The sequence below is a fragment of the Panthera leo genome, chromosome D1 (genome assembly GCF_018350215.1).
Source record: "Panthera leo isolate Ple1 chromosome D1, P.leo_Ple1_pat1.1, whole genome shotgun sequence".
Classification (NCBI taxonomy): Eukaryota; Metazoa; Chordata; class Mammalia; order Carnivora; family Felidae; genus Panthera; species Panthera leo.
This window is the reverse complement of record NC_056688.1, coordinates 48,636,816-48,664,637: the sequence shown is the minus strand read 5'-3', so window position 1 is coordinate 48,664,637 and position 27,822 is coordinate 48,636,816. Positions and strand designations below refer to the sequence as shown.

General features: G+C 37.9%; 1 protein-coding gene and 1 long non-coding RNA gene across 4 annotated transcripts in view; one reads left to right on the top strand and one right to left on the bottom strand.

The window, feature by feature from the left end:
* Positions 1-27,822, bottom strand: part of LOC122201112 (disks large homolog 2-like) — a 1,368,059-nt gene that overhangs the window by 238,865 nt on the left and 1,101,372 nt on the right. The window lies entirely within an intron of this gene.
* Positions 751-27,822, top strand: part of LOC122201120 — a 46,894-nt gene continuing 19,822 nt past the window's right edge. Inside the window, exon 1 of the long non-coding RNA XR_006194088.1 lies at positions 751-873. This is a non-coding gene — a long non-coding RNA (uncharacterized LOC122201120). The remainder of the gene's footprint in view (positions 874-27,822) is intronic.

Here is a 27,822-nt window from a genome sequence, read left to right as displayed (position 1 = left end):
ATCTAATCAGGCACCAAATCTCATCAATTCTATCTCCAAAATGCCTCTCTAGTCTGTAAGTCTCTCTTTATTGCCACCACCATTGGCATGAATGAAACTCTCTCCAACAGTTTCCTTCCCTCTTTTCTCACTTTCCCTTCATGCATTAGCCACACCAACCATCAAAGAACTCTTCATAAAATAGTAAGCTGATGTTTTCTCTTCCCTTAAGATCTTTTGCTGACTCCTCATCAACTACAACATAAAGCCTATACTCTTAGCCAAGCATATTACTGCCTCACAAACTTGCTCTTCTGTTAGCCTCTCTTCTCACTGTCTTCCTCCTGGAAAACTTGGTGACTTTTCACAGAGAGCTCTTTCTTCCTTTTTGTCCACTAACTTCATACATTCTTCTAAAACACCCTCAAACACTGCTGCCTCTGGGAATCTTCCTGAACTTAAGAGATTGAGTTAACGACCATCCCATTCTTTCTGCTTATGTCTTATTCCAGAATTTCTCATATCACCTCTAATATTTTAGATCCTTGTTTGGCTGATGGTACCACTGGTATGACCTAATGTAGCATTTCTGATGGGCTAGCTTTAATGAAGCACAAAAGACTCAGCACAAGTCCCTGGACACATCTGACAGCTCCGGGGCAAGGAGCCAACCCAACCTTACTTTCGGTAGCGGCCTATGTCATAATGGCAACACCCTTGGTTTAAGCCTGAATCACAGACTCCTCCTCTACAAAACAGATTCAGCTCCTGGGAACCCATCTGGTTCTTCCACTTTCATGAACTTAAAACCGAAGTGAATGGGGACTTTAGAGCCTATAAACCAGTGATGGCAAAGTAGCACTGCACAGCTGACTTGCCCAGGAATAAATTAAGGTTGGTAGAATACTGTTGCCTTTAATTTTGTTCTTTCCTTCTGTAATGCAAGAATGATCACTATGACTTGCAGGTAGGTAGCTTCTAAGGTACTCTACTGTGAAGGTCTCTGAATAAATTCTTTTGAACAATGTTAGGTTAGGAACAGTTCCATCCATGAGAGAGGTATATAAGTTTGTAAAGCACAGAAGGTTCAAATTCTCCTTATGTTTTGCCCTAGCTTTATCCACTCAGTGCCATAAAGGGTAGCATTAAAAGTTATTTTGTAAATGATGCTAAGTACAAAGTCTGGTGCTAGATAGTTTCCACTCAGATCCAAAGTCAAAAAGGGAAAGAGGACCTTAAGAGGCAGAAGTTTCAAGTGGCACTTAAGTGACAATTAATGAATCAACAACAAGGGTGGGTAGAGGTTTCCAAAAACATGTCAAACAATAACAACCTCTGTGTTGGGACAGCCCAAGTCTTCCTAAAAAAGAAACACCCAAACCTCCTCAGGTTAATAATACCCAGTCATACAGGAATTACTCTTCCTCAGCCCTTGAGGGTTGGCACTGACACCCTACGGGCTGGGGACAGCTTGTGGGTTTTAGAAGGAATTGCCCAAATTGATTATAAATCATATCACTTAGCCTTAAGTTCTCCAAACCAGCTTAACCAGTCTTCATTATCCTCTGTGAGCTCAAAAATACCAGATCGTAGGGGCACCTGGGTGACTCAGTCTGTTAAGTGTCTGATTCTTGGTTTCGGCTCAAGTCATGATCTCTCTTGTTCGTGGGTTCGAGCCCTGCATCAGGCTCCACACTCACAGTGAAGAGCCTACTTGGGATTCTCTCTCTCTCCCTCTCTCTATCTGCCCCTCCCTAGCTCGTGCTCACTCTCTCCCTCTTTCTCTGTCTCAATAAATAAATGAATAAGCAAACAAACAAATAAATACTTCTCTCAGATGTCTTTAAAACTTAAATCTGGGCGAAATAGAGTCAGCAGATTCTATACATCTTAACAATTAGATGCTTTACAGTAAAGCTGCATTGCCCATTTCTATACAAATCCATTTACTGCTAAATGAACATATGAAAGAGATCTTCATTTAAGAAGACAGAGCATGATACTTTATGTAGCATAATGTCAGATAAGAAACCATGCAACTTGTATGAGAAAATTAAATTGTTTTACAGAACCAAAAATAAAACTTTTTCTTTTAATCATAGAAACAATACAAATTCATCATGGAAAAATAATTTTTAATAAAAAGTATTAGAAAAAAAGTAGATATTACCACCCAGTGCCAAACATTGTGAGTATTTAAGGGATTTACTTCCATGAATTTTTTTTAACAAAGTTGAGGTCATACCACACAAAAAATTTTTGCACTTTACTATTGCATTTTCTGTAATGGCACATATTTTCCTGTGTTTTAATGGCTCTTTGTCAAGAGCATTTTAATTATTCTTTAAAACTTTACCGAATAGATGTGTTATAAATTATTTAACCATTTTCTCATTGCTAAAAATATATGACATAATATTTTAAACTTTAAGATTGGACACTTAAACTATTATGTTTATGGTATTCCCAAATACTTTAGATGACTAAACAGACACTAGTAAGAGTCAGAAACACTTATGTAATAGTCATTATATATAGATTAGTAGGTTATGAGTTTGTTCTCTAGAGTTAGCATATTCATTGACTTCATAATCTGGTTCTGCCTCATCTGAGTGCTGCCTCAGTTTTCTCACCCATTAAATGAGAATAAGAGTGTACCACCTGATAGGAGTTGTCATTAAATTTGTGTATTTAAAGCACTTAGCCCAGGGGCGCCTGGGTGGCTCAGTTGGTTAAGCTTTTGATTTCTGCTCAGGTCATGATCTTGTGGTTCATGGGTTCGAGCCCTGCCTTGGGTTCTGTGCTGACAGCTCAGAGCCTGGAACCTGCTTCAGATTCTGTGTTGTGTCTCCCTCTCTCTCTGCCCTTCTCTGCTCATGCTCTGTCTCCCTCTCTCTCTCAAAAAGAAATGAACATTAAAAAGAGATTTAAAAAAAAGCACAGTCCAGCATTTGCCACACAATAGTCAATAAGTTTTAGCTATTTAAAACCAATTATTGATGTTAGTATTACTTCGTTATTATTTGATATTTACTATTAGTAATTATTATTAGTAGTAATTTGTTACTATTATTTATAATTTGATTTTGCTGGGTGGTGGCAATGTTGTCAGTAGAGACCAAATAGCACTTACTGATTAATTTAGATCTGATTCTTTAAAAATACATTTATTTAAGAAAAAAATGATTTTGTATTTTGGGATGTGATTCCAAAAGGCAGGTTCAGGAAGCTCTTTTCTGGAAAAGAACCCAGTTAATGGCAGGTGAAGTCACTTTTTAATCAAAGTACATAATTTCAAGGTTGAAAGGGAACTAAAGAGTAATTCTGTGTAACATCTCTCTCTCACTCTACCCAGGTGCAACGTGAACTTAGACTATTCTTGAATGTCTCCCACATTGGGAAACTTCTTACCTACCATGGTAGCTTTACACTTAGAAAATCCATTTTCTATTGAACCAAAATCTGTTTCCTATAACTTGAGCATGTAATAATAAACTCACAGATCACCCCAAACAAGCTTTAACAATGAATTTTGAATACAGCAAAAGGATGGGGATCACAAGTTCTAATGGATTTAGTTTAGAGTTTTAAAAAGATTGGTGAGAGCCCAAAGGCAGTAAAATCAAGATTGCATTACTCAGACTTTGTGAGATATTGAAAAGATTTATGTATTCATTATCATGAATGCTTTCCTGCAAATGGAATAATCTAAAATACAAGGAAAGCATAATGATTTTTCTCCAGAAAAAAATTGTCTAAAGCTAGAATTCTAAAAAGTCTCTCTTAAAGCTGTAATGGAAGCTTTTTTATATAGTTTTATGTTTCACCTGGGGAGGAAGATACAGGAGAAGCATCCTTAGGACAAGTTTTGTCTGCATTTGTAAGCTTGCAGCTCATCTTCTGGGGGCATCTGTTTCTCGATAACTGAACCACTTTCTGCACAAAAGTGAGTGCTTAGACATGTTTAGAAATTGACATCAAATACCTTGAAAAACAAGGGGACATATGAGTCACTAAAACCACCCAGAAGAACTTAATACTGAGGATCATAAATATAGATTTGTGTAAGCCATCAGGCATTATTGGAAAAATGTTTCTTTGCATAAAGATTACCTGACTGTATTTGCTGTTATTTTTCTAGTGGTAGTCTCTAGCACAGAAGCTGGCAAGTAGCTGGGCCTCAACAAATGCTCAGTAGGCTGACTGACTATCCATCCATAAGGGTCCTAGATAAATGCCTAGTTCTTCCAACATCTGGTTACCCTTGTAGCCACTGAAATATTGGAGGATCACCACTTATTTTCTTGGCTTCTTCCTCCTCTCCACTGCCATCACTTCTTTCCTCCAGGTTGACTATCCCCAGTTCCTGCCATCTTTTCTTGTAACCCACAGCTTCAAAACTATTCATCCAAGGGAATGTGCTTTTATTTGTGTTTAAAGAGGAAAAGATCTAACTTTAGACCTCTAAGGCAGAAGAAGCAGCTCCCATGCTCTCTGTGGAGGTCGTAGTGGACACATATCTGGGCAACATTCTTTAAGAGGAGTGTTTTCAAATGGCAAATCACAACCTATAAGAGGATTATGAAACCAACTTATTATATCATGATCCATATTTTTCTTTTAAAAATCGAGTAGATGGGGTGCCTGGGTGGCTCAGTCGGTTAAGCGTCCAACTTTGGCTCAGGTCATGATTTTATGGCTCATGAGTTGGGCTCTGTGCTGACAGCTCAGAGCCTGGAGCCTGCTTCGGATTCTGTGTCTCCCCTTCTCTCTCCCCCTCCCCCACTTGTGCTCTGTCTCTCTATCTCTCTCAAAAATAAATAAAGAGTAAAAAAAAGAAAAAAAGAAAAAATCTAGTAGAAAATATCAAAAGGCATTATACCTAGTAACAGTATTCATGAAATCTTAATTTTAATTTTATAATTGTGTGTACCTGTGAGCGCACACACACACACACACACATATACACACATATATACACATATACACACATATATACACACATACACATATATATTTGTCACACACACACATGCAGGGCATCACACAATGTGTACCGAATTTGGCCTAGGTATTAGCCTCTACTCACCTGCTTGTCTTGGCGCCTCTGGTTGGGACTCAAACTGTACTGATATAATGGGAGATTTTGTGTATGTGCATCCTGAATTTTAAAGTAAACATATTTCTTATTGTGAGCTGGGGTTTTGCAAAGTTTGATTATTAACATTAGTCAACAGGAGAGAGTTAGAGTTAGGAACAAAAGGTGAGGGCATCACAATCATGCCACATACTCTCTCTTTGCGTCTTTTAGGTAAAGCACTTGCAACTTCATATTCGTTTTCAATTTGTTTCATATTCGTTTTCAAATGGTACCAAGAACTGCTGACTAGCAACTACTAAGTGAATTGGGGTTTGTTAATTTGGTACTGAAATTGGTATGCTACTAGAGTTTATTAAGGACTTTAATTTGGTATTCCTCTAGGAAGGCTAGCTGCCATATGGTGCTTGGCTATGTCACACAGCTTCTATGGCACAGGCAGAGAGATAGGAATCCTAAAATGGGAGCAAGATGCTTTTCTTTAAGGTTATTTACTTATTTTGAGAGGGAGAGAGGGAGAGAGAGAGAGAGAGAGAGGGAGAGAGCATAAGTGGGGGAGGGGCAGAGACCCTCCAGGCACCCCAGGAGCAAGAGAGAGAGAGAGAGAGAGAGAGAGAGGGAGAGAGCATAAGTGGGGGAGGGGCAGAGACAGAGGGAGAGAGAGAATCCCAAGCAGGTGCAGAGCCTGACACAGGGCTCAGTCTTTCAAACTGTGAAATCATGACCTGAGCTGAAATCAAGAGTTGGATGCTTAACCCACTGAGCCACTCAGGCACCCCAGGAGCAAGATGCTTTTTTAAAAAGCCACTAATCCTCAGTGTTTTCTTAAGTTGGTTGTCATTGTCACTTAGTACTGTTGCTTTTGATTATGAATTTAGCTGAGGTTTACCATCATCCCTTCTATTTGCTATTAATAATTTTGTTAACTCTTAATGATACCTAATTTGCATTAATTAACTATATTTTGGCCTCATATTTTCTAACTATTAGGCTTCAAGACACATGCACACTTAAAGATAAATCATCTGTAAATAGGCATAAATATATCCCTATTGTGAAAGCATATGCAAACATAATCCTCCCTACACCTACGATTTGTTTTTATAGTCGCATTCTTCATTACCAGCTCGTTTGTTTTCCACTAGAAATCGAGAGTGCTTGGGGAAAATGAGACATAGGGTGTTTTATCCTTTCTAAGTGGACAGAACTCCAGAAAATTTGAGACCCATTCATGTTACAGATGAAAAGACTGAGGTCCAAGGAGATAAACTGAATGACTAATCAAGATTAGCAAAAATACTTAGGCAAGTATTCAGATGTCCAGATTCTCTCTCTGCCATCAATAATCACTTTGACTCCAGCTATATGCCAGAACACAGAACCTGACCCAGAGAAAAGCCTCATCAATGTGTCACTTGTTTTACTTAATATGAGGTTGAGCAATGTAAACTACAGATTTTTTGGGTCAAAAACTATCAAATATTGGCACTATCAAATATGGTTTAACCTAAGTGGTTTTATTTTAATAACTTTGCCAGTGCTATTATGAGATTTTTATTTTCACACAAGGAATAGCACAATGTATTTACGAACATAGGCTTGAGCCAAATCACTCAAGTTCAAGTCTCAGCCCTTACACTGCCTGGCCATGTACCTAAGCCAGATTATTTTGATTTTCTGTGTTTTAGTGTCCTCAAAGAGGAATATAATATTATATAAACGTTTGCTTTCATTATTTTTTACTCTTATAACATACTAATTAGCCAACTGCATCTGTTCTGAGAAGTGTTTTCAGGCATGGAGATCTCTTGCAGAGACCGAGATTTTGGAACTCCTTTCTTTGGGGAGATTGGATATTTATTTGTTTGGCATTTGACTTTAATAGTTGCCAATGGTACTCTCAAAGGTCTAGTTTATTTCTGCAGACAGTACAGGTTAATAAATAAATCAGAGAGGCTGACACATCCTAGCAACAAAAATCATATGTGTGTATGATTTGCTCCTGTTTTTATTTCATCTGGTTTTGAAAATGTGGTTGCTCTCTAAAGTGCTTTTTTCTTCCCTAGGCAGTTAAACTAAAGTATTGTGAAGAAGAAGAAGGAGAAGGAACAGGAAGAAGAGAAGGAGAAGGGGGGAGGAGGAGGATGAGGAGGAGGAGGAAGAGAAGATAGAGTAGGAGGAGGAGGAGGAGGAGGAGGAGGGGGAAAGGAGGGGAGGAGGAAGAGGGGAAGAAGAAGGAGGAGAAGAAGGACAAGAAAAAGAAGGAGAAGGGAGAAGAAAGAGGGGAGAAGATGGGGCACCTGAGTGGCTCAGTCGGTTAAGCGTCCTACTTCGGCTCAGGTCATGATCTTGCGGTTTGTGAGTTTGAGCCCAGTGTCAGGCTCTGTGCTGACAGCTCAGAGCCTGGAGCCTGCTTTAGGTTCTGTTTCTCTCTCTATGCTCCTCCCTTGCTCATGCTCTGTCTCTCTCAAAAATAAATAAACATTAAAAAAAATTTTTTTTAAAGAAGAGAGGAGAAAGAAGACAAAAAAACACCCAAACATGAAGAATATCTTTGTCTAGCTCATGATGAAGATTGAACACAACAATGTAAGGGTAAATCAGAGTGTAGTAAAGTGATTCCAATGCACCCTGATGCTGGCTAATTACTTGTCTATAGATGGTGGTGTTCAATTTACTAAGCATCTGTGCATGACAGAATTTGGGATACTGTGGGTGGTAGAATTTCAAGATACCTACTTAGCTCAGAAAGCAAAAGTCCATCTATAAGTACCATTTTATTAGGTGAAATAAAATATTAGTACGAAATCTCATTTTATAATTAAGTGATGAATCACACTGTAGAGTCCAAAAGACCACACCTGCTTAGAAGAAAGTAAATAAACAGATCAGGCCATGGAAACGGTGGCTCTTCAAGAATAAGATGTACAAGAAAGCTCAGAAGAGAGATGCTACAGTGATTCCAGTTAAGATTCTTTATCTCCCAGATTTTAGGTGCAGGATGGAATAAAGTTAATATGACTCCTTTAATAGATAAAATAGTCACAGGATTAGTTTTTACTATACTCCTACAATTTCTTACTGAAAATGCAAATTCTCATGAAGAAAAAGTGGATAGAGTGGAAGAAAATCAATTTATCAGACAAAAAAGAATTAGAGGATTTTTTGAGAAATGAAATTGATTGATTCTATTTTTTCAAACCATGATTTTTTTGATTAACGGCAGAAGTTTTCTTCCTGTCTTGGATCTATGCTTTCCTCTCCTTTTCTCTTGTATCCAAAAGACTTATTTTCTACTTAAGATGCATTTCAAGTACCAATATATTCAGTGGCAAGGTATTTAAAGGTATACCATCTCAGGAAACAATGAACAGAGAAGGATAAAAGATGGAACTGTATGCTTCCATAGTCAACTCCAGATAACTATTAAATGAATGGTTAATAGAACAATGAATGGATTAATAATCATATTCATAATTAGGAATAAAAGGTTCTTCTCAACAGTACTGCTTTGACTTTGGGATTTTGATTTATATTTTGATCATTCATTTGACATTCAATAATTTATTCAGTACTGTCTTCATAGATGTTGGATCTATGTGATCTGAAGACATTCCGGCAATTTAGTTCAGAAATTTACTAGTTGTCTTTCTCCTATTCTTGGTTCTCTTGGTCTGCTGAATTTTCTCTTTGGCCATTCTACCCAATCTGCCAATTTTCTCATCTATAAAACTAGGACAATAATATCTGCTCTATCTACATTACAGTATTATAAAAATGATTAAACTAGGTTGTGAAATGACTTGGGAAATGCAGTAAAGGTTGTAACTACACAAATACTACAAGTTAGCAAGGGCTCTGGATTGAGGCTGTCTGGATTAGAATCCGAGTTTCTCAGTCACTAGTGTGCTGTCTTGGCTGAGATACTTAACCTCTCATCCCTCAGTCGTCTCGAGTAAAAAAAGAATAATAATAGTATTGACCTGTATTAGTTGGCTTGGGATGCTATACAAAATACCATCAACTGGGTAGCTTAAATAACAGAAATTTTGGCTAGGAGTTTGTGATCAGGGGGGTTCTGGTGAGAGATCTCTTTTGGCTTGCAGATGGCTGCCTTCTCACTGTGTGCTCACATGCCTTTTCCTCAGTGTGTATATGTGGGAAGAGAAAGCTCTCTGGTGTCTCATCTTATAAAGACACTAATCCCATCATGAAGGCCCTACTCTCATGACTTCATTTAAGTCTAATTATCTCCCAAAGGCTCCATCTCTAAATACTACCACACTGGGGGTAAGGACTTCACTATATGATTTTTAGGGGGCACAATTCAGTCCTTAGCATGATCTCATAGGGTTGTTATGAGGATTATATACCTCAACCTGTTTATAGCACTTTAAACAGTGGCTAGCACTTGGTGAGTTCTCAGCAAATTGTTTGCTGTTATTATTTTGGAGCCAAGTGAATAAAGAGGGCAGCCATTTAATTTACAAAGCAGATTGTTTAATAACACCATTTAAAGAAAATTTTTAGAAGTCAAATTCAGTAATCTTTAAGTTCTGGTTGTTTTATGTAAAGGCATTCTCAAATATGCCAGCACAACTGAATAAGCAGTTTTGAGTAATTCAAAAGACCTCAGGGAAGTCTTTCCTTCTCTTTTGTACCCCTGACTTTTCATAATCCTCCTTTGATGACTCCAGTTGGCTCATCTTTGGGAAGTTTCTCCCCTCTCTGGAACATAAAGCATCACCATCTTTGCTCCACTTTCTATGCTAATGACATGGGCAAAGGAGAGTAAGGAAAAAAGGTCAGGCTAGTGCCTCTAAACTCAACCTCCTTAACCATAGAAGCCCAGGGTTATTGAGAGTAGCTTTATTTTAAATGAAGACTGTTCACAGAGTCTTATATTTGAAATGGTTACCTAGAGGTCAAATAGTCAACTTGTATCTGGTAAAGGGGTCTCCTCTGAAACAATCTTGTTTTCATACCTAAGATATGGAGATCTCACTATAAAACAGAGCAGTTCTTTTTGTTTTTGAACAATTCCAGAGATGAGAAAATTCTTTTTTACTTTGAGTTGAAATCTACTTCCCTATAACATCTACCCACTGGTCGTAATTATATCTTCCATATTGTAGTGTTGGACATATGATAGGTCTCTAAAGGAGTTAGGTGAACTGAATTGGTTCTTGAAGTATTCTTGTGGACCCCCAAACTTCCATCTTCTCTTATTTTTCCAGTGATGCTGTCCTATAAAATACCCTACAGTATTTTATGTGTCCCATGTCCTTCAATGTCCTACAGTGATGCTGACCTTTTTTCTTCTTCACTTCCATGTCTTTCCCTTTGCTTTGTGCTCTCTGGCACCAGCTCCATATTTAGGGCCCCCAGACTGGGGGTGAATAGCTTATGAAAAAGGGTCAGTGATAATACCAATTCTCTTCTACCTGATCCTTCTATCAGAAAAGGAAGTTCAGATCAAGTTCAGATTCCAAAGGGTTTGTTTTCCAAGGGGTTTAAACATACACCATCACAAATTATATACTTCTACTCTTTAACCTCAGCCAGCTACCATTACGATGTTTACCAGAACCCACATTAGCAAACTACTTACTGTCCACATTAATGCTATAATTTACCCTTTTAGGCTGCCTGGAGATGATGTGATGTACAGCACATAGCCAAGACTCCCTGCCCCCAGTTGTTACATTTTAAAGAGGGCAAGCTTGGCCCTGGAGGTCATTCCCCAAAGGCACACATTAGTTACATAGTTTCATGGGGGAAACTGGCATTATTGTCCACATGAAATGTACCTGTCTAGGACAGTACAGCTGGGCTGGCTGTGTTTGACTAAATGCATTAGGAAGAAAAACTTTAAAATAGTGTGAATTTGGTCCCAATTTCCTTCTGTCTCAAAGCAGGAGATACAGTCAGTCTGGGAAGCCGTACTCTGTACAAAGAGGGACAGAATTCTAGGTCATGAGCTCTCACTCTTGAAATTTGCTCTCCTTAGAGGTTCTCCATCCCACCAAATGCCTGGGCATCATATCCTAATTATCAAGTCTCGTCAATCTTACTTCCTCAGTACTTCACCAGCTGTACAGCAACACATCCTCCTTTTCTTTTACCTGGACTGTGACAGTAACCTCCTTGCTCTAATCTGATCCACCTTCCTCATTGCTATCAAGAGGGACTTTCAATACATAAATAACTGCTCAACATCCTTGAAAAGTTACCCACTATTTATAGTAGTGGTTTCCAAAGTGCTGGGCAGTGGAACACAGCACAGGGAGTGAACAAGATAGGGGACATGTCAGGGAAAAAAGAGCAATGCTTCTATTTATATTATATATTTTCTCTTAAAAATCAGAAATCAAGCCTTGCTATATTCAATACGTGGACTGCTGCTGGTGTCTTATTTTTTCTTGTGTGTGTGCAGCATTAGTTTCTGTGGTCCCAGTCAAGAGGATCTGAATTGCAGGATCTTTACACCATTTTGCAAAAAGCTGGAAAGTGGCCATGAGGATCTTTTATAATATAGAGATTCACTTGTTACATTGGTTAAAGTACTTAAGAGGTGTTAAATCTAATAATAAAATATGCATTCTTCTCTTTTTTTTAAGGTTTATTTATTTTTGAGAGAGAGAGACAGAGCATGAGTGAGGGAGGGGCAGAGAGAGAGGGAGACACAGAATCTGACACAGGTTCCAGGCTCTGAGCTGTCAGCACAGAGCCCAACACAGGGCTCAAACTCATGAACAGCAAGATCACGACCTGAGCTGAAGTCAGATGCTTAACCCACTGAGTCACCCAGGCACCCTGCATTTTTATTTTTCATTTAGCACCCACGTTTTGCTTATGTTCTCTGTGAATGATGTTGTTACTAGAAATATGCCACATAGTAGATGATGGGGTTCAGAAAATGGCACTCTATGGACAGAATCAGGAAAGACCTTCTCACCTTCCCCTGAAGCAGGTTTTAAGACCCTCTTATTAGAGGTGCCCTCCCTATACCTGGAGGAAAGAAGCATCCTTTTCTCTGAAGACAGAGGAATATGAATAAACAAGTGTTTCTAAACTTCCCTCAATTTATTAAACCTAGCTTATACATTTTTTTGTCATATCACACCTTTTCACAACTTTCCACTTTTCATCAAACCTAGCATAAAATGCTCCTGTTTAGTAAATTCTTCTAGTCTTCATTTCATTAGGAAGGCTCCCATGTTAGATAAAACTTTTAAGTAAATTTTTGTGCTTTTGTTAATCTGTCTTTTGCTACAGGAGCCCCAGCTGAGAATTTGGAATAGTAGAAGGGAAGATAGTTTCCCTCCTCTCACAGAGAATTAAAAAGAAAATTAAACACATTTAACATAACTAGAGAAAAATATGAACTGACCTCTAAGTCAAATCATTCACAAGGTCTATTTCAAGTGGCTCATAGATCTAAATTTGAAAGGTAAAACAATAAATCTTGAGAATATAATAGCTTTACAATGTTAATGGAGGTATTTATAGACAAAACCACTAACCATAAAGAAAAAAGGTTGACAAATTTGATTGTATTAAGATTAGAAATTTTATTCTCAAAATATATTGCCAAGAGAACGAAAGGGCAAGCCAGAGCAACATATAACCAACAGAAAGCTGATCCAGAATATAGAAAGTACTCCTACAAATCAATAGTAAAAAGATAACTCAATAGAAACAATCAAGGATATTTGAATGACTGATAAACATATGAAAAAGAGTTCTGCCTCAACTCTGTTAGTCATTAGGGAAATGTAATTTAAACCAAAATGAGATTTTCTGAGGAAGATGGTGTAGACTTCTTTTTGCCTTTCCTCCCTGTGATTACAACTAATAATTCTGAATGTTACATATAAAGCAACAGAAGACCTTGAAAGGTAAAAAGAGGCAGACTGGCACAGATCCTAGGGATCCACAGTAGTGTTGAATCCCCCAGGTTCCCTTACTGCCGTGTATATTCTAGATTGGGTTGTTGGATGCTGGAAAACCTAGCAACCCAGGAAAGCCAACAGAAGCAAGCAAAGGAAAAAAAAAGCCCCTCAAAAGCTTGCACTCACTAGCTAAAGGACCCAAAAAGGAGCCGTCTAGCAAAACAAAACTTTTAGACAATAAAAGCTCTACTCTAATCAAATAGCACAAAAAACCTACAGCCCCATTCCCACCATCAGCAACAAAGGCTGAGTGGGGAGCCAGGATTTTCATCCCCACTGGGTGGTAAGTGGGACTGTGGTGTCATGGAGACCATGTGGCAAGACTGGACTTTCACCCATACTGGGCAGTAATATGGTATCCCAACCCCTCCCTGTTTTGGAGGGAGGTAACAGAGGAGGCCTCTCTTGGAGGCTCTGAGCTTCTATTCCTGCCCAGTAGTAACAGGGAGACCCTTCCCCACCCACTGGGAGGATCTAGTGGAGAGCCAAGACTCCACCCACTCCTGCAAGTAATAAGGATCCCCTTTACCTACTAGAACAGGGGCAGAGGAAGCTTCCTGAGACAAGATTTAAATAAGATGCAGAGTCTTATAATACTCGAAATGTTTGGTTTCAACAAAAGTCATTTGTCTTATTAAGAATCAGGAAGCTCTCCAACAAATGAGAAAAGACAACAGACATTAACACTGAGATGATACAGATGTCACAATCTTCTGACCAGGATTTAAAGCAGCCACTGAACTTCATTGAACTTCATTGTTTTAGTGAGCAATTACGAACATGGTTGAAAGAGATGAAAAATAGAAGGTCTCAGCAAAACAAATGATGATAGATGGCAAAACTGAATTGAAATTTTAGAATTAAAGAACACAATGACTTAAATAAAACACTCATTGGATGAGCTCAACAGCAGGATGGAGCAACAGCTAACTTGAAGATAAACTTCAAAGTGAACTTGAAGATAAAATAATAGGAATTCACATTGAGTTGTATAAATTAACTACATACAATTTTTGTATGTCAATTGTACACTGAGAAAGCAGTTAAAAAACAGTAATGAAAACAATAGGAACTATCAAATCTGAACAACAGAGATAAAATAGACTGAAAAAAATGGGGACACCTGGGTGACTCAGTCAATTGAGCATCTGGCTCTTGATTTTAGATGAAGTCATGATCCCAGAGTTGTGGGACCATGCTGAGTGTGGAGCCTGCTTACGATTCTCTCTTTCTCTCTCTCTCCCTTTGCCCCTCTTCCCTGCTCCTGTGCTCTCTCTCTCAAAAAAAAAAAAACAAACAAACAAAAAAAAAAAAACAAAAAAAAAACAGCGTCTCGAGGACGTGAAGCTGTAACAACAGATCTAACATTCATGGTAGCTGAGTGCCAGGAGTAGAGAAAGGGAGTGGGGCTACAAAAGTCCAATGGACTTAGCTTAGATGAATGAACAAGTTCTCTTAAACAGGATATAATGATAAAAGGAAGATCCTGAATGTGGAAAGAGCAAAAGTAACCCCTCCCGAATTTTCTAAATTATATTTGACATTTGAATAAAAATTATAACAATGTTGTGGTTCTCAATGTATGTTGTGGCAGTAGCTACAACAATTATGTTATAAATGGGAAGGGTAGAGGGAGATAAAGTTTCTATAGTTAAGTTAGTAAACTGGTGACACTTTTTGATTGAAACCTGGACATTTAGAGAATTTTAAGACTCTGTATATTATCTTATTTAAATCATGTGTTTCAGTAAGTCTCCTCTGACACTGCTCTGCTAGGTGAAGGAAAACCTTTTTCGACTTTGATTGTGTATTTATGACTATATAACTATGTATCTATATCTATCTATCTATCTATACACACAAACATATTATATATAAAATGTAATATATAGGGAAAACAATAAAAAGCTATATAAAGCAAGACATTCAAAAACTCTATGGCTAAATCAAAACAGAATTCTAAAAATGTTTAAGTAATCCACAGGAAGGCAGGAGCAGGTAAACAGAGAAATGAAAAACAGAGGAAAAAAGCACAGAACAGAAGACAAAACAACAAAATAAAATGCAGTTTAATATATCAAAAAGGAAAGAAAAGAAAGCTGGGTTGACAATTTCTCTCATTGGCTATTATTCTTCTTTAAATGAATAGCATTTTGTGAAGAATGCCCACTCTTAAACACTAGAGCCAATGTAATTTATGAAATGCTAAAATTTTATATCTAGTTGAATAAAACAGATTGTGATTTTATTTAAAAACAGTGTTTTTCTCAACTTGGTATTTAGTGTTAAAACTGTAAAAGAAAACAGAAGCAAATAATGAAGACCAATTTAAGTAGATATGGATACTTTTAATGATCAAGATAATTAGGTTGAGTTCAATTTCTGTTAGCTATGGTAGATTAATAGAATCGGTTAATGCCTAAAACTAACTTAGTTTTGTAGACTATTTTTAAATACAAAATAAAACATCAATTCTGTAGACTCCCTCCCTCCTTCCCTCTCTCTTCTCTGTCTGTCTGTGTCTCTCTCAGTCACACCCCCACACATGAAGAAGGATAGGATGAAGAATTCATATGTGTCTGTAAATTCACTTTCACTTTGGAAAACTGTTCTGCAATATCTCTTAAAACTAATAACCATACTCTATATTCTAACAGTTTCATCTTTAAATATATACCTTTTCTTGAAAGAACATGTACAAAAATATTCATGGATTTGTTATCAATAATAGTCAAGTACCAGAAATAACATAAAGATTCATTAATATTGAAATGGATGATTGAATTAATTTCACACAATGAGATACTATACAGCAATAAAAAGAAATGATCTATAGCTATATCCAACAACATGTGGACCTCACAAACATCCAGCTGAGTGTAAGAAGTTAGATACAAAAGGATCTATATTATATGATTTAATTATTGGAAGTTCAAACTAGGCAAAAAATATTGAAAGGGGTTAGAAGTTAGGATAGTGGTTACCTCTGGGAAAGAAGCAGAGGATAATAATTGGGAGGGGCAAAAACACATACTGTCTTATTTCTTGATCTGAGTAGTGATTACATGGATGTATTTACTGTATAACAACACGAGTGTACCCTTCTGATTTATATACTTTCCTATCTGTATGCTATACTTCAAGGAACATTTTATAGAAATGGTAAAAATAAATATACTTTCTCTGTCCCTTGTGGTACAAAGTAAAGGTGATATTTTAGTGATTAGTGAGAAAGTAATTGGTTTTTAAAAACTATTGTGCCATGGAGGGATCATTCAAAAAATAAGAACTTGGACATTTTTTCATTGCTATGTGTTGTTGCTGCCCAGAATGATTAGTGTGTTAACAGTATGCACACTAAAAACACATGTCGACAGAGTTTTTATCCTGTTCAAAAGTCTTCCAAATGAGAAGATTCAGTAGATTTTGAACCATTATTAATTAACACTCATGCGAATGTTTTTGGCTTACTATGCAGTGATACAGTGATCGCGTGATGTCTTAGTCTGTTCTGGCTACTGTAATAGAACATCATAGAGTGGCTTATAACAACAGAAATTTATTCCCCACAGTTCTGGAGGCTGGAAGTCCAAGAAGAAGATGCTGGCAGATTCAGTGTCTGGTTCATAGACAACTCTGTCCTTTTCTGCTACATCCTTCCATGATGAAAGGGATGAGGGAGCTTTCTGGTATCTTTTTAATGAGGGCATTAATCCCATTGATGGGGCTCTACCCTCAAATACCATTACAAGGGGGATTAGGCTTTGACATATGAATTTGGGGGACACAAATACTTAGTCTATAGCAAGTAATTATTAAGTTAGTAAAATCGCAATAGTAATAACTAGTACCTATTAGTCGCTTTTTAAGTCCAACGTTTTTTTTCCTAAACATTTTTCATATGTTAAATCACCTAATTTTCACAATAATCCCAGGAGTTAGTCACTATTATTATTACTGTTATAGTCATTATTTTATTTTACAGATGAAGAATTTTCCCTAAGTCAAATTGTAGATTCAACACAGTATATGTGTACGGTAAAAAAAACAAAAACAAAAACAAAAACAAAACAAAAAACAAAAAACAAAAAAAAACAAAAAAAAAAACAACATGCAAAAGGAGAGTGCCCCAAGGTTATTTATTGATAGAAAAAATTTGGAGACATATCTAGAGCTTAAGATTCCAACTTGACAGTGTATCATGATCTGTCCCCTTTAAAACCTGTTCGGCCTCACCCCTCGCCAGTCTCAGACTCAAATTTGAGGCTCCTTGTGGTTCCCAGAACTGATCACACTCTTGGGTACCTGGGTATTCCTCAATGATGTTCTTTTAAAAGGTCCTCCCTCGATTAATCTGTCAATCAGACAAATTCTTGTTTACCCTGTACATTTCAGTTTACCTCCTCCCTTCCCTGGGAAGTATCTCCCTGACACTCCAGGTTGAGGTACTGGTGCTCTTTCCTCTGGACTCCCACTGAGCTTTGGATGCTTATTCAAAAGACTGGGGATTTCTTGAGGATAGGGGTTATTCACCTTTTAATTTCTGTATCAGGGCCAGACAAAACCTAGAACAGTAGAAACTTGACAAATATTTTTTTTTAGTTTTTTTTTGTTTTACATTTATTCATTTTTGAGAGACAGAGAGAGACAGAGCACAAGCAGGGGAGGGGCAGAGAGAGAGGGAGACACAGAATCTGAAGCAGGCTCCAGATTCCCAGCTATCAGCACAGAGCCCGAAGTGGGGCTGGAACTCACAAACCGTGAGATCATGACCTGAGGTGAAGTCGGATGCACAACCGACTGAGCCATCCAGGCGCACCGACAAACATTTTTTGAATAAACTAATAGGTTATGCAAACTAGAAAAAAATGACTTCTTTTCAGGGAAAGAGCTTTATTTTCCAAAGTTAGATTCCATCATTTGCGTTAGTGGAAAGAGAAAGTTACCGAGTCAGAAGGCCCTGACTCTGATCACACAGTTCAACACCAGCTGGCTTCTTTTTACAAGTCCCTCTCTTTCTCTGGCCCTTCATTTCTCATTTGAAGGGATTAAACTAACTCAATGCTGGGTTCTTGCTACTTTTAACATTATGTACTTTTATTTCTGGGTGTTCATCTTAAAGCTAGTAAATCAATAATATTTATTGGGCACATACCACATTTAGAGTCTTCCCAAAATATCTTTTATCTTGATAAAAAATTGCCTATGTTGCCATTTTTACAGTAAAATTAGAATTAGAATTTTTCTGTCTTGGAGATTCGAGTCCCTCTATTCTCTGGTCCTAGTCTACCATTGTATCATGAAATTCCATGAAATGTAACATATTTGTCACTGGATACCCAGAAATTAAATAAAGAAGTCTCCATCTCTGCCTTAGAGTACCATATAATCTATTACAAATATAAGACGTCAACAAATAAAATGTGACTTTGTGAGTTATGTGAACAGGTACTTAATGTGTGTCAATAATTCTATTTCTGGCCGCATTAATAGTAACTAAATATAAATGCATCTGGCCAATCAAGGTTAAAACAAACTTCTTACTTTGGCCAGATGATAGGTAGAGCCTAAGTGCAATTCCACAGTTTATGTTTTAAAAGCAAGCTTGACTGACTCAGAGGAGGATGTGGTTTTTATCCATCTTTGTAGATGGGACTACCATCCACAGTCTTCCAACCAAGAAGCCTCTACCACTCTTGTGTCTTCTCTTTTCATAACTGCTGCATCAAACAGGTCCCAAGTCCTGTCAGTTCAACTTCAGAAATGTCCCTGCATTCCACTGTCTCCTCTGTAACTTAACTATCCTTTTTTATAACAGGTCTTTCTCTCCCTCTCTCTCCCTCTGGCCTGAACCATAGAAATAACCCCCCTCCCCCCCCTCCCCACCCGTTACCTCCAGCTTTACTTTTTAAACTCAAATCAGATCAGGCACATTTCTTGCATAAAGTTCTTCATTGGCTTCCAGTTGCCTTCATAATATTGATACTGCTTTATTTGACAACGTTCTTTATTAAATGGGCCTCCTCTTTCCTCCATTTCATTTCCCTTTGTCTTCCTCTCCTGTCTTTAATCCTATAGTTACCAGGAGCCCTATGCTGTACCAAGAAGATGTTGTGATCCTTTAGGACTCTGGCACTTAAAAAAAAAACTTTTTTTAAAATATTTATTTATTTTTTGAAAGATAGAAAGAACGAACGAACAGGGGAGGGGCAGAGAAAGTGAGAGACACAGAATCAGAAACAGGCTCCAGACTGAGCTGTCATGACAGCATAGAGCCCGATGCGGGGCTTGAACTCACCAACCAGGAGATTGTGACCTGAGCTGAAGTCAGATGCTTAACTGACTAAGCCACCCAGCACCCCTGACACTTTTTTCTCATGCTCTTCCTCCTGTGTGGGGTTCCTCATTACCAAGCTTCTCCACCTAACTCCTAATCTTTTTCTCAAATCAATTATTACCTCACACTTGTTGTCCCAGTAGTGAAATGTGTGTGTGTGTGTCTGTGTGTGTGTGTGTGTGTGTGCATGTGTGAGAGAGAAAGAGGGAAAGAAAGAGAAAGAGGAAATGTGGGGGGAGGGGGGTTGGGTAACAGAGAATGAGAGTAAATGTATATGTGATTTGAAGACCAAGCAGGAATGACTGGTGTGGTGGAGAAACCAGTAGAAAGCTTTGAAAATACACATGCCTAGGAGTGGTGTTAGGTTATCAATTAAAGAGCTTTTGCATTTTTGTTTTAAATTTTTTGCTCTCATACCCAGGAGCTGATCTTCAGAGTACTTCTTTGCTTAGATCATAGCGTTCTGTCCTTTTATAATGGAGAGCCATCCATTTTACATACAATTTCAATCAAGAAACCTCACATTTCTATTTCAAAATGTAACCTAGTTGATTGTATTACTGCCTGACAGTCTGAAGCCCTAGGAAGAGAAGGACCGTGATTTAGAAGGTGTATATAAGAAGTAGCCATCCGTAATAAAAATTTGTGGTTAGTGCTTCTGCTACATTCCCTGCTTGGCCAACCCACACCCATTTATGATCTCAGAGTAGGCTCACCTATCCAGTAAAGATGAAGTTACCAAGCTATGTCAGATTAATGATGTAAACTCATATGATAATCTGATTAAGTCCTCCTGTTCTAACTCTATGCTCATCCCAGAGCTTTCTGACAATATTCTAGTTTCCTGTGAAGACTTCCCATATGCTTGGGAGACTTTCTTTTTCTTTTTTTGTAAATTATTTTGTGGTTTTAAATCTATAAAACAATAGAAAAGTGTTAGATGTTAAATGAAGGGCAAAAATCAGCTATTATATAAATGGCGATTCCATGAAGGGGTAGGTGTTTTGAAACTATATTGCCTGGTTTGAGTCCTGGATCCTCCACTTATAAGGTTTATATACTAGCCTTGGGCAGGCTAGCTTAAGTTCTCGTGATTCAGTATCCTCATCTGGAAATCGAGGATAAAAACAGCATTACCTCATACAGTTGCTATGAGGATTACATGAGTGAAAACAGGTAGAGTACCTAGAAAATAATGTTCAATAAAGGTTGGCTGTTTTTATTATGATGTACTAGGTATGGTCAATCGGCCATTGGCATCTATTCCTACTTTTTTTCTGTGGGATTCTCTTACTACAGGGGCCGGAAAGCTAAACACCACATTTCCTAGACTCCCTTCCACTCCAGCTCATAATGAAAATTAAGTTCCCACTGTTAGATTACTATCTGCTGGATTTGGGAGGCTGAAGTAAGAAAGAGGCCATCTTTTTGCTGTCTTTTGGCTGTCAACCAGATCATCCAAAATTGGGTGTTGAGAGGCAGTTCTGTGTGGTGAAGGACATAGCAACTGCTTTCTAAACCTTTTCCCCTTATTTTTAGATTGCAAGTATGGTGGTATATTCTTGACTTCAATCTAGCAACAGCCTCTTCATTCCTATTCTTCCAATCCCTCAGTGATACTATAAACACTTAACTCCCTGAATTAAATCGCTTTCTCAAGTAACATAGGATGCTTTCCATTTCCCCCATGAACTTGGACCAAATCACATGGCAACTTGTGATCTGACACATGAGTAACAGAGCTGGGATACAAACCAAGCACTGTGCTTTATAAGGAATTCTACTTGTAAGGTATCACTTTTTGGCAAATATGTGAGCTCATTTCTTTTGTTGAATGTGGAAGTCAACATTACCATCCTCTCACATCAAGAAAGGACCAACTCACATATATACATTCCCCCTAGACATTCTCACATAACAGAGTGCTTTGTAGTATGTTCTGGACCCAGATGGTTTAATCCTGACCAGAGATCTTCTGCTTTTTGAATTCTAGAAATCCTAAGCAGCCTTTCAGTCTCTGGCTGCATTACCACTTTAATTTGATAGTTGAGAATACTGACACAGAAATGCCTCATGAATGTTTATGATTCACCACTGCTGGGAGTCTGGGACACCTGTTTGGCACCCGTCTTTGGTGTAAACATGGGTTTCAGGAAGTTTTTTATTCCACCTACACAGCAGCTAAAACTATGTTAGGTTAGCTGCCCAGGCCTGCCCTGTAGCCATCAGATTTCATTCTGAACTAAAATGACTAATTTCCAGAACCTTTTATATTGAGGAGAAAAATAATTCACTTCCCTTGCTTAGAATTTTAATCCAGCCTGGGTCCATGCCAGCTGTCTTCCTAGGATGCTCTAATACACATACCTGTCATTAGCAATTAGCATAAACTACTGAAAATACCAATTTCAGTTCCCAAATGCTCTGTATATTGACACTCAAGTCTGCTTCCCATATGCATCCTGATCAACATGTCTACGAATCCTGAAGTTCTTTTCACAGTATTTAACCCACACATATATTCTCAGTGCTTGTGAGACACACTGTAGAATGAAAACCTAACCAGATGCTGTCAAAACACATTTTGTCAGTTGTGTCCATTTACACAGCAAGTGGCCAAACTTGAAATGGGGAGGAAGGTGGAGAAAGATGTGCAGCACTATCTCTAAATTTACAAACTTGCATTGGACTTACTTTCTCCTGTCGTACCTGAATCTTTCCACTTCTGCTTTTGATTCTAAAACCTCGTCTCTTCCAAGATCTTACTCTCTCAATTATTCCCTCACTTTATCCCTAACTTCCCCCTTTCCTAGATCCTTGCTCTCACCAATTGAATGTGTTTTAGGCTTTTCTTCCTTAAACATTTTTAACACTACACTCCTTCTTAGATTGGTGCCAGAAGATACATTACTAAGATCCATGAGTTCTTCATAAGAATATTAAAATTTTGTTTTCATGATTATCTTAAATAATGATGTAAACACATTTTAGATCATCTGGATGACTGCCCTTTAACCAAGTATTACCATGAGATTTTGGTGCCTTTTACCTTTATGGATATCTTGTATATACAAGATACATATATAGAGAGAGACATCTGGGAATAATCAGGGTGTGGCTGATATACATAAACATACCTTGACACCAAATGGTATTGCTTTAATTGTCTTGAACTGAGGAGAAAAGAACATATTATAAGGTTAAATATTGTCTTGGGGCACTGCACAAAAATGGACAAGTGGTGGTAGGACTGAGTGAGTATGTGAGACATGGAAATTGAAGGATACCAAATGAAAAACAACCTGTAGTCAGCAGCATAATTAATGTTGAGAATGGTTATTTAGTTTGACAAACTATGCTACTGCATGAAATTAATAGTGTAAGTTTGAATATATATTTAATCTATAAACATGTTTTAGTTTTGTGGTTGTATTAGTGCTTAAGTATAGATAACTTATATATACTTGATGTATATATTTAAGTAACGTATAGAAAAAATTCAAGCCACCTTGGGGTTAAGAATTCTCTCTCTTCCTTATTTAAAAATTGATGTTATAAGCACTTATATAGAGCTTACTATATCCAGGCATTGTTTTAGGTATTAACTCATGTAATTCTGAAGTCACACAGCTATTTAAAGGTATGGCGGGGATTCAACCAGGCAAGCTGGTTTCAGAATCCCTGCCTTTAACCGTATGGAATGCTGCCTCCCTTCGGATAGAGTCTGTATTTACTCTGTCAAGGTTTGGACAATACCACCTTATAGTATATGGTCTGCCCTCGAACATATTCACTAGGGTTCTGCCTTTGGCTTTCTCTTTTTCTACCTGATGTGTACTCCTAGGACAGCATCATTGATTCCTATGGTTTTAATTACCATACCCTGATTATTTCCAGATCCCTAACTATAATTTAGAGCATTATTATGTTCTCATGATACATATAATCAACTGAACATTTGCACCTGCAAGTCTCAAAGGCACCTCAGCTTCAACCTAAAATGAACTACAAGCATTCCCCTTCCCCCACCCCATCCTTGCTCCAATAAGCTTAGTCTATTATCTCTCTTGTTTAATGGCCCTACTTTCTACTCAGGATGCTTACTGGGCAGCTGGGGAGAGATACAAGCAAACTAATCATTATCTTGACATGTGACAATTACATGGATATTCCCCAAAGTCTGATGAACCCAGAAGGAGATAGCACTCTGCCTGAGATGGAAGGGTCAGGAACGGCTTCATTAAGAAGTCAATGTTTAAAATACCTCAAAATAATGACTGCTTGCACCTTTCTTTTTGTCTTTTGTGTACAGTTGAAGGTGCACTATTCATATTGTACTACAAAATGTAGGATAATTTTTCATTTTAGTTCCAAAATGTAATTCCTACAACTTCATTCCCTCTCCATTTCCCCCTAAAATGAGAACTAGCAATTGTGCAGGTTTTTTGGGTTTTTTTCCATTTGAACTGAAATAAATGGAAGAAAAATTTTCTCTATCCTTTGAAAAAGCCTGATTCATTTATCTTTTTTTAAAGTTTACTTATTTTGAAAAGTAAAATATTTTGAAAGAGCGCGCATGGATGCACGAGCAAGTGAGAGAGGGGCAGAGAGAGAGAGAGAATATCCCAAGCAGGTCTGCACTGTCAGTGATGAGCCCCATGTAGAGCTTCATGTCACAATTGTGAGATCACAAGTGTGAGCTGAAATCAAGAGTCAGGTGCTTAATTGACTGAACCACCCAGGCACCCCCAGATTCATTTGTCTTTAAAACATTTTCTAACAGTCGAATCTTTAATGGAAAAAAAATGCTACAAAGATTTTGGTCCATCATGTAAGTTTTGACTGGCACTGTGACAGCTTCAGTATGAAGTCCATTGTTCTGGGTTCCACATGTGGCTTCTGTGGGGTTGACCATCACAGGAGGTAAATCCTTCTAGACATGGTCAGCTACTCCATTGAAACTCCAGCAGCACAACACTGGTGAGAGGTTGCAGCTATGACATGATTAGAATGGAAAGCCCCAGAATTGTGTCATAGCTGCTAGAGAGGTAACTTTTTTGCCTTCTTGAAAGTGTTCATCATGATAGTATCTCTTTCAGGAATAATTTTGTTGAAAATAGACATTCATTCTAACTGCTTAAGCTAAAATGGGAATTTTAATGTCAGTATACAAAAGTCATCTCTAAGATCCCAGGGAAAGATGTGGGGCCTGACCTTGAAAGGTTTCCTTGATAGGAATACAGGGAGATCTCAGTTATTGTCTATGCCACTTGTCTCTGTCCCTGGCCATATGGTCTCTTGTTTCTCCCCTGTGTCAATTTCCCTCGGCAGACCCACTTTCTCCACACGCACGCCAGACACAGCAGCTCCAGCTTCTGTCCTCATCCCAGCCTTACGTCATCTTTGAGTTTAATCACTCACACAGAGAGAGGAATGTCTCTAAGACTCAATTTCAAATCCCTGGAAGGAGTCTAAGTTCATTTAGGTAAATGTCTATCTGTGCACAGGGAGTAGGATCATTTCATACCAGTGTGTACGTAGGGACCCATATGGGGGAAACTGTTAGATACTTTCAAATTATCTTTCAAAGTGTATCTTGTGCTGAAGTTTTATTCCAAACAAAGAATGGTCATAAAGCCTGACCTTATGAGATAAAACAAGTGAAGCATTTATTTACTTCCTCGTAAGAATTATGTTGCTATTAATCATAAAAATCTGCCCTACTTACAACCACCCGTGCTATTGAAAAAACATGATTCTCTGGGATCAGATTGTCATGAACAAATTACACCCATGTTCCCTTTCACACTCAGGAAGGGAGAACTCTGACTTGTGCTAAAGAAAAACCATGGACAAAGACCAAAAGGGGTCACCAGAAAGAATGCTCAAGCTGTCTTTGCTTTAGTTTTTAAGTTAAAGCATCAATAGGAACTCAAAGATTTTCATATGATCCTACTCTCTGTACCTAATATTTAAAGCTAAAACTCATTTAGGAAAAGAATGTGTCATTGCCTAGTTTTCTCTATGTTCCCTATGGAACTATGATTCTATGGGAATCAAATTGGTATTCAGTGAATGGGGGTACTGCACACATGCAATACTATTAACAAATATGAGCGGTATTTCCTTAACATTCCTAATGCAGTTGTATCATGTACAGTTAGAGAACAGGGTCTTATGGTAAGTTAAATATTCAGACTAATAAGAATTGATATATGTAGAACAATAGGTCTTTTTTATTTAAAAAAATTTTTTTTTAACGTTTATTTATTTTTGAGACAGAGAGAGACAGAGCATGAACGGGGAGGGGCAGAGAGAGAGGGAGACACAGAACCGGAAGCAGGCTCCAGGCTCTGAGCCATCAGCCCAGAGCCTGATGCGGGGCTCGAACTCACAGACCGCGAGATTGTGACCTGAGCTGAAGTCGGTGCTTAACCGACTGAGCCACCCAGGCGCCCCTAGGTCTTTTTTAATAAATGTAGACTCCAGTTACTTTTAAACTCTGCTCTGAGGTGTCATTAGATGCAACTGAGAGAGGCTCTATTCTCTTCTGTACTCTACAATCATATGGTTAATATTCCTTGCTGGTACCAACAAGGACCTGAGGCATAGATGTGTCTGGTGTATTAGAGGAACAGGAGGAGCCCAGTAAGACTACAGTAGAGACAGAAGAAGAAGAGTAGCTAGGAACAAAATGAGAGAGGTAACAGAAGATTTAGAAGTCAATAGTAAGGATACAGCTTTTGCTCTGAATGGGATAGAAAGGGTTTGAAGCAGAAGAGTGATATTATCTATCTTGCTGAAAACAGACTACAGGGGGAAGAACATCACCAAAGAGACTATTAGGAGTCAGGTGCATTCAGGTAATGATCGTCATGTAGACTAGGAGGGAAAGATGATGATGCTAAGAAATGATCAAGGTCTGGGTATAGATTGAAAGTATGGCTGATGGAAGTTACCTATGGACCAGGTGTGAAGTATGAGAGAGAGAATTCAAGGATGACACCAGATTTTTTGGCCTGAGCAACTGGAAAAATGGAATTGCCACTGAAGTGAGAATGAATGTAAGAGTTGCTGGTAGTAGGCAGTGGAAGATTAAGAGCTCAATTTTGGAGATGTTATGTTTAAGATCTTATTAGACAATCAAGAAGAGAACTCAAATGGGAAGTTGAACATGGATCTGGACCTCCTAGCAGAGTGTCGGTGCCCCAACTTGAGACTGCAATGAGACTCATTAGCACAGACATGGAGTTTAGAACCAGGAGACTGGATGAGACCAACAAGGGGTCAGTCACGAATATAAATGAGAGGACTAAGCCTAGGGACATTCCAAATCAGAGGTCTTGGAAGTGAGGGAAAACCCACAAAAATTACTGAAAACTGGAAACCAAAAAAGATAGAAAAATCATGCAAATGTGGGTCATATAAGCCAAGGGATACAAGTATTCCAAGGAGAAAAGAATAATCAACTATAAAAAATTTTGGTTGGAAAATAAAATGATGACTGAGAAGTGATGATGGAGGTAATTTGTGGCACTGGGAATACAAAGTAGTTTTGGGAAGCACTGTAGAGAGGACCTGATAGACTCAAGAGAGAATGAAAGAAGAAAAACTGGACACATAAAGAGAATTTTTCCCATGAGCATTGTTGGAAGCAAAGTTTGATTGTTTTAAGATTGGATAAATAGCAGTATGATTTTTTCTTTGAAGAGGTTGATCTAACAGAGAAGGAAATGTTGACAATGCACAAGAGAGGAGAGAGAATTACTAAATCAAAGTCTCCTTCAGTAAAATAAAGGAGAAGACATGGGGAGTCCATCTATAGCACCAGAAGAGAATTCACAGATGCAGATAGGTAGGCAGATAGGTAGATAGGTAAGAACTTGTGGAAATTCTCTTTTGATTACACAAAGGAAAATGGAAAGCAAGCTCATTAGCTGAGATGATGGTAAGGAAGGAGTTATTAAAGGTATGAAATGGAGAAAAATGAAATAGTCATGTAGGAGACAGCGAATCTACAAAGGAGATATAGTATGATTTCCATGTAGTAGTAACTGAGATTCAGAAAGGGTGAATACCTTGACCAAAATGTTCCATCTAGCGACAGAATAAATAGGAAAATCTAGGTCTCTCAAATCTTGGCCCTTTGACCAGATTATTTTTTCTCTATACTGTACAATAGAGATTGTTTGTTCAGGGAGTTTCCAATAGAAATGTGAAGTTTCATAACCAAGTACAATTAAAGTCTTTTTAATCCTGCACAAATCATCAATGATTTTATATATTTAAAGTCTATTTCACAGCTTTCAGTTATGGAGTCAAATGCAAAGGGAAATAAAGAAGGCAGTAATACAATTCAACTGAATCTTGTCTCTGTCCTTTTTCTCTCTCTTCCTTGCTCACCCCATTAAAGATGCCTTTATCCTAAACATGGAGCTTATTTAGTTAAAAAT